This window comes from Dendronephthya gigantea, unplaced genomic scaffold (assembly GCF_004324835.1).
Source record: "Dendronephthya gigantea isolate DGI-Jeju-01 unplaced genomic scaffold, DenGig_1.0 000821F, whole genome shotgun sequence".
NCBI lineage: Eukaryota > Metazoa > Cnidaria > Anthozoa > Malacalcyonacea > Nephtheidae > Dendronephthya > Dendronephthya gigantea.
In genome coordinates this window covers 14,808-22,120 of record NW_021163831.1, presented here as the reverse complement: position 1 = coordinate 22,120, position 7,313 = coordinate 14,808, and the positions used below count along the sequence as shown (strand labels likewise).

The 7,313-nt window shown below is 35.5% G+C and overlaps 1 long non-coding RNA gene across 1 annotated transcript; it reads right to left on the bottom strand.

Moving 5' to 3' along the window:
- Positions 1-2,875: 2,875 nt before the first annotated feature.
- On the bottom strand, positions 2,876-3,273 carry LOC114544505. The gene is made up of 3 exons (XR_003690448.1): positions 3,173-3,273; positions 3,000-3,079; positions 2,876-2,915 (listed from the first exon to the last, which is right to left on the bottom strand). It is a non-coding gene; the product is annotated as an uncharacterized LOC114544505 (long non-coding RNA).
- Positions 3,274-7,313: the final 4,040 nt, after the last annotated feature.

Genomic DNA, 7,313 nt, shown 5'->3' with positions numbered 1-7,313 from the left:
AAATGTAAAGAGAGAAAGGCAATTTAATCAACTCTCAACGTCAGTCAAAGAGCTATAAACTACTAAGAAGGCAAGTTGAATGAAAACTCCTCAAATCTCTTTGTAGCATACCTGCAACTTTCTCCAGTAATTTCCCAAACTGTTCATCGTCTGTTGTCTCACTAAGAGGAATATGCAATAGTCGATTTATTATAACAGACCACATGATTGATTCAAAATATTAGAAGCAATCACACCTTACTATTAGTTTAACATGAATGTCCAACTTCACCCCCCACATTATTTTGATATATTGCAAAGCAACTTGAACTTCACCTATAAGGAGGACACAGAGCAAACGTCAAAAAATCAAGCAATCCACTTATACCTAAAACCCCAGTGGAACGATTCTAGAACAAAAGTTTTCATGGTTAATCTATTTCCTGTGTTAATTAGAAAGGTAGTCCAAAACAAAGGCAGTTGCTACAAAATCACTTGCTGAGTTTTGCAAGGGAATTTCTCTTCCAAAACAAGGCTATATACATACAAGAGGGATTGAAAAAATAAAATGAATTGGTTCAGCATAGATTATAGGCAACCAAAACCACACATCTTACCACATTTATCGTGAGAATTCCTAACAAACTGCTTGGAAATTTTTCACAGGATAACAGAGAGCTTTTGTTTACCTGTTCTTGTCGAATGTCATAGTTATCGTGCCTTGGCTATATAAAACAACAGAATTGGTTTCGATAAAATTGGATCCTGTTAACATGCAAATTTCAAAAGTTGGCTGAGTTTACGTATTTCGTTTCTTGCATCTATTTAGCTCGGAAATTTCGCCGCTATATTCTGAACGAAATACTCTTTTTTAAATTTAAATATGTCCGGTCTGACCATTTTGGCCACTTAAAGAAAAGCCCTGTCTTTACCTGCCATAGAGCACGCACAACATGTCGACAGCGGCGTGAGTCACGGCTTCATTATTCCTCTTCAAAGCTTTCACAGTTTTCACACCAACCTTCTCACGGAAGTGAACTGGTTGAGTAAACAGCATGTTTGCAGTTAAAGATAAACGTTTCTCGCCTAGTGAGCGTTGTGAAAGCGCGAAACCTGCTTTTGATCGAACCCAACTTCTCAAATCGTGAAACAGTGCTTCGAGATCTTTATCTCATATTTTGTTTTGGTCTCCTGAAAATAGACGAAACTTTTTAATATTTTATGTATATATAGAACACCTGTGAAGGTAATAGCAGTCAGAATATGTATATTTTAGGGTTGAACACTAAATAAATTTATTGGCAAAGATATACAATACCTTCGTGAGCAATGAGCATTGTGATGGCATTAATGATAAGTCTTTCTTTATTCCCCGAGAAAAGTCCTACAAAATATTTAAAATCGTTTGAAATATATATTGGAGTTTAAAAGACTTAATATTCCAGCTGTACTTCTGGCGAGAAAATTTCAAAACTACCATTTCATGGATTCGGACCCAGTCAACTCTGCAACCAGAGTTACCGCAGCCTAGTCCCTAGGCCTCTTAACGTTCCTTATACGCGGCGAGGCGGGAACTGAGAGGCCTAGAACAAAATGTTTTGTATTTTGGCTAATGTGGGGACTTTTTTCCCCATTTTCTGTATTGAGGTCAGTTTACGATCTACGACGCGGTTAACTGGCCTTGTTCGACGTCGTTAGTCAAATATTTGCTTGAAATAAGCTACAGGATATTAATTATACTGCCAGGAGTCGAAATATTCATACAAACGTTTCAATGTCGTTCGCCGTCAACGCTATCGACTATCAAGAAAACTCGAGTCCGTACGTACATGTTTATGATTATAATAAACTTCTATCCACCCATTTAAATTATTCTCGCTTCCTTTATAACGGTTACTGTTGTAAATTGCAAACATTTACTTTAAAAACAATTCTAATTTCAAGTTCACAACATTAAATGGGCCGTTAAGATTAGAAAAATTTTGTGTTAGGCCTCTCGTGCGCGTTTCATTCGGTGACGTGACGGAAATATAAAACACGCGCAATGAGAGGCCTGGGACTAGGCTGGAGTTACGGTGGTTTTTAGGGAGTACTATTAGTGTTTTGTCTACATTTGTGTACAGAACAGTAGCAGGTTAGGGTATTTTTATTAAAACCATACTCTTTGCCTATACTGGATAAACCAGTTTAAATGTACCGTGTTGTTTGCAGACGTTTTAAACCCTGCTAAATGTTTTCAATTAGAAGCCGAAATGGGCAAATGTTTTCATTTGGCGTAACTATGCAGCCTAGCAATCGCTTAGTTTACACTAAAGGCTGCTTTCTACTTACGCGTTTTTTATACGCATGTACACATACGGAGAATTTAAATGCTTTTAAATTTTTATTAATTAACGTGCATCTACAATCATGTGCAAAAATTATGAAACTTTACGTATCTTAATCACATTTTTTTTCATTTTGACAACTATTATGTCACGAATTTTGTTAAACTATTTACTATCCCCCCTTCCCCCATTGACAATGTTGAGAGTGATATTTTCGGCAAATCAAATGGCTTGGTATCATAGAAACAACATTGTTTTGGGGGAGAGGGGGTAGATACTAGGTGTCATGACCGTGTCCCAATAATTTTTGCACATGATTGTAGGTCGATTTATTCACTTAGTCCTTTCAAAGGTAGCATGAACAAGGATTTAGATTTTTACGTGCGTGTACGTGCGTATAAAAAACACGTGAGTGGAAAACAGCCTTAATCCAGATTTTGACAGAACATTAAAACTCAATAAAAAGGCAATAATATTCTCTACACAGGATTTTGTCTGCAGAAAAGTACAAGATAAGAAGTTGTCAACTTACGTCTTGGGTGACTGCATGAAGTAGACCGCAGTAGGAAATATTGCAGTTAAATCTGTACACAGCCTCGGTTAAATTTCCTGCAAGGAACCAGTCATAAGACAATATAAGCTTTTGGAGATATTTCAAAAATTTAAAGTGAAATAAAAAGAGAAATATTTCACCTGGAGACGCAGCAAGGAATTTAAATTACTGCTTTCTACTTCTTCGTCAACAACATTATACAATGGACCCCAACGATAACCTTGAAAAATATATCATCTTAAAAAAACAATTCTCTTTTTGCTGTATGTAATGTATTGAACTGGCTAATAGGAATAATGCTATTGCCTGATACCTGACGAGAAGTGTAATTGTTGGTGTGTTATATGAGATCACATACGTCAGCAGGAGAATGAAATGAGGGATCGTATTTAGGGTAATCATAGCAGTACAAGATTTTCATCAGGAAAATTTTGACCATAATTTTCGCTCAATCATCTATGAATAAGCGTACAGTACTTTTCTTCGTTGGGGTCGTTTTTACGCAAACATCTCCGTTTCAACTGGCTCTAACACCGTCTAGCAAACCAGCCAATAATGTATCCCAGATTGAGTGAAATACAAACATTCAAAACAAGAAATATTTTTTATAGCTTCATACAAAATTTGCTTTCTTACACTACCTGTCAGGAGACGAGTAATTTCTCAGCCGACCGCTTGTGTATTCCGCCCCAACAACTGAGGATGGTTTCGATAGCAAATTTTGAAAATATCTGACAGCAAAAGAAGTTTGAAAACTATAATATTCTATACGGTATATACGGTAAATTCTGGAAAGTAACTACAAAAATAAAAATTTTAACTCGGCTGGATACTTTTTTGCAATTGGACATGTTCAAAATGGAAACGTGAAATAAAAAGGACATAAAAGCAGTAAACGTGAATCCAGGTCAGAAGACATGGAGTGTTTGGAGTGTTTGGAGTGTTTTTTTTCAAGGTCAGACATGAACAATTACTGGAACTGACATGGAATGTCGCATGACTTAATGAGCTAAGGGGATGAAGGGTGACGATATTGTACGTCGCGGGATTCTTTCCAAAAGACACCTTTCTAAGAAACACAGCGTTCTTTGAACAGGATCCTAAATTTGACAGTGTCAAAACGATTTTAAAATGAGAAAAAGGATAGACTCTTAGAAAAATTTTATTAACAACATAACTCACTTTAATCCGAGGAGTTTCTTTATAGACGCTGAATTCTGACATTGATGTGATATGTTCGTCATCACTGAGACGAAAAATTTGTCATTTACTGTCATATCTCACATTCTTTACACAGGACAAACGAAATACTGTCTTAACAATATATCATTCAACTGTATTTTCCAAATTTGTTTTAAAAAACGACTCCACTTTGATGGAACTTTTCTTCTGCCTAAAAACTGAGGCAAAAGAAATAACAAATACAGCTCAAAGTAAATTACAGACCTGGAAAGAATTTTGTCAAAAACGGTTAAAACGTAAATAAAGTAACCTGAATGTAAGTCATTTTGTCATTTACTTAAAATTTGTTTACTTAAAATGTTCACATACTTTATCATAACACCAACATTATTGAAAGAAGATTCCATCATCTTTTTCAGCAATTCCTCTCTCCTCTCTGATGTGAAAAGATGCTGGAAAACAAAAGCAAAATGGTGCACAAAATGTAAAACTTCAATTTACAGAAATAACCGGTATCTTATCCTTTTGTTATTATATGGCTGGTACAGCAGCATCTGGTACATACCATTGTTCTAAACCACCACAGACAACAACAAATCCCTTAGGATAATCTGAGACCTAAGGATAGAAATGGAATGAAAGCCTGAGTTGAATTATTCAAATCACAAATATTCAAATGTCTGGCAATATCAAGTATATATATAAATATATATATATATATATATATATAATATATATATATATATATATATATATATATAATATATATATATATATATATATATATAAATGAACACACACAATATAATAACAATTGAAAACAATAATAGTACCTCTAACGTCACTGGAACCTTTCGTTCACTCCAATGTTATTTATATCCACTAATCTCTGCACAAAAATATAGCATATGTTGATGTGGAAATATTTTGGAAGCATTAGCTTTAGCTAGCTTATCACTTTATAAAGAACCCACTTATTAAATTAAAAATGGAACATGGGCCTAATTTTTGAAGAGAGAGAGGGGGGGGGGCATTGATACCATGATGAATTACGATTTCGAATTCATTGTGAATAGTTTCATTTTATACAACTGGAACGATAAGTCCTGACAAAAATCCCTATCTAGCTTGAAGCCAAAATAGTTCCCCGTACTAATCCTAATGCAGCCTCTTTGATGTCTTTCTACGCTGTTTCATCCTGAGGCTGCAGCAACAAAGGCAGTCTACAGTGATTAGATGTAATTATATGTCTCTAGATGTTCCTACAAATACCTTGCAGTCTCTATAATTACCTTACATGTTCTTTACACGACGGCTTAACGTATCGCTTGAGAGGATCTACTGGACAGTGGCAATCTGGAATTGATAAATGAAATATATATCCTTTTACTTCACTGATGCGTTTGCATTCACGACTCCCGTGTAAAACGATCCAATTCGCGGGTATATGGTTGGGTTCAGGTCAGGAAGCTTTCACTGATAAGAGAGAGTTTTTTATTGAAGTACAGTATCAGCTCATCACTAATGAAGAGGCAAATTGGAGTGGAGAAATGAAACCAACTGAAAAGGATTGTATTGAGTACCTTCTCGATTATATGCAAAACATCGCAAACTTTCGGTGAATCAGAGGATTCAATAACATCGACCAGAAACTGGACAGCTCGGATCTGCACAAAAATATCCCGATCTTTCGCAATGTGGTCTAAATGTGGCAACACTGAATTCTCAAGTATTTCTCCCTGTAAAAAACAAGGAGTTACAAAACTAAAAAAAAAAATTCATAATATCGCTAATGTCTAGAAAAATGGACTAAAATTTATTCAAAGTACCAACATTTTATACCTCATATAGTGGAGATAACGTTCCTAATATCTTACAAAGCACATTTAGTACTTTAATTCGAATGGCCGTCCTCTCTTCACATCTAAAAAAAATTCCCATTAGGATAAGACTGAGGCTACATAGAAATACATCACGAACTTAAACAAAAATCAAAATACCACATTATTACAAAATTTTGTCCTCAAAGAAAGTCATAAAATTGTTAGCTAGATTCTGATCAGATTGGTATGATGTAGAAACTTTCCAACGGTTTTAAATAATTGCTTTTGGTCACTCCCATTATCTCTAACAATTTCAGAATAGTAATGAGTACGACTTTCCGATAATAGCTCACTGACACGGTGACATGGCTGACTGTATTTTAGACGATCACAGGATTGTCTTGACTTACGCCATACCCGCTCGAGTTTCCTTCTGATACGTTTTTCATTTTTAATTTGTTCAGTGTACCAAGGTGCAGCTGGACGACTAATTATCACTCTGGTGATGAGTGGTGCATGATGATCCAGAATTCTGGACAGCTCCGAGTTGTATTGGTTGACTTTCGCACTAATATCAGCCGTGTTCCCAGTGATAATCGGAGATAGCCTAATGTCATTAAAGAATCAGTCCATATTGATTGCTTTAATTTTACGTGACTCCACGACCCTTCTCTGAAACAATGTTTTTTTAAAATTGAGTTCACATGTAACCGTGTAATAGTCAGATATAGATGGATCATGAACGTCAATAGATTGAACAATATTTTCCTCATGGCGAGACAAGATAAGGTCTAACGTGTGACCAGCAATGTGTGTTGGTTGTTGTTCCAGATTAAAAGAATCAACAAGATTGAGAATTTTTTTTGTTGTTAATTCCGACTTATCGTCTACATGGAGGTCGATATAATACGATTATATTTAGAATTTGAGATAACACATTGATTTGCATACCTATCAGTTCGAAACACTTAATGTGTGTGAACATGTTCGCCGAGTCCAGCTTGACTTTTAAGTGTTGTTGTATAGTATACTAATGCCTCCCCATCTACCTTGTTGTCTCGAGATATGTTTAAAGAGTAGCCCTTCGGGGTGAAATTCCCAATAGATATAAGATCAAATTTGTCAGGGTGAAGCCAGGTTTTTGTTATCGCAAATATATCAAATTCATTCTCAACCACATAGTCTTTGACTAAATTGGCTTTGTTTCGAATAGACAGGCAGTTGAGAAGACCAAAAGAACAAAGCTGAGTAACAGCTGTATCAGGAGTGTTGGCAATGCTTGATAAAGGAATATTGATGAGATTGTTTCTCTTAATTAATATCATTTCTGCCGTATATGTTTACAGGCTGATGATTTGCATGATGATAGTGATTGTATAGTGTCGCGGAGGTGTTTGCCAAGTAGGTATTATAGAAAATATTCCTATAGGTCATATGGAACAACAAACC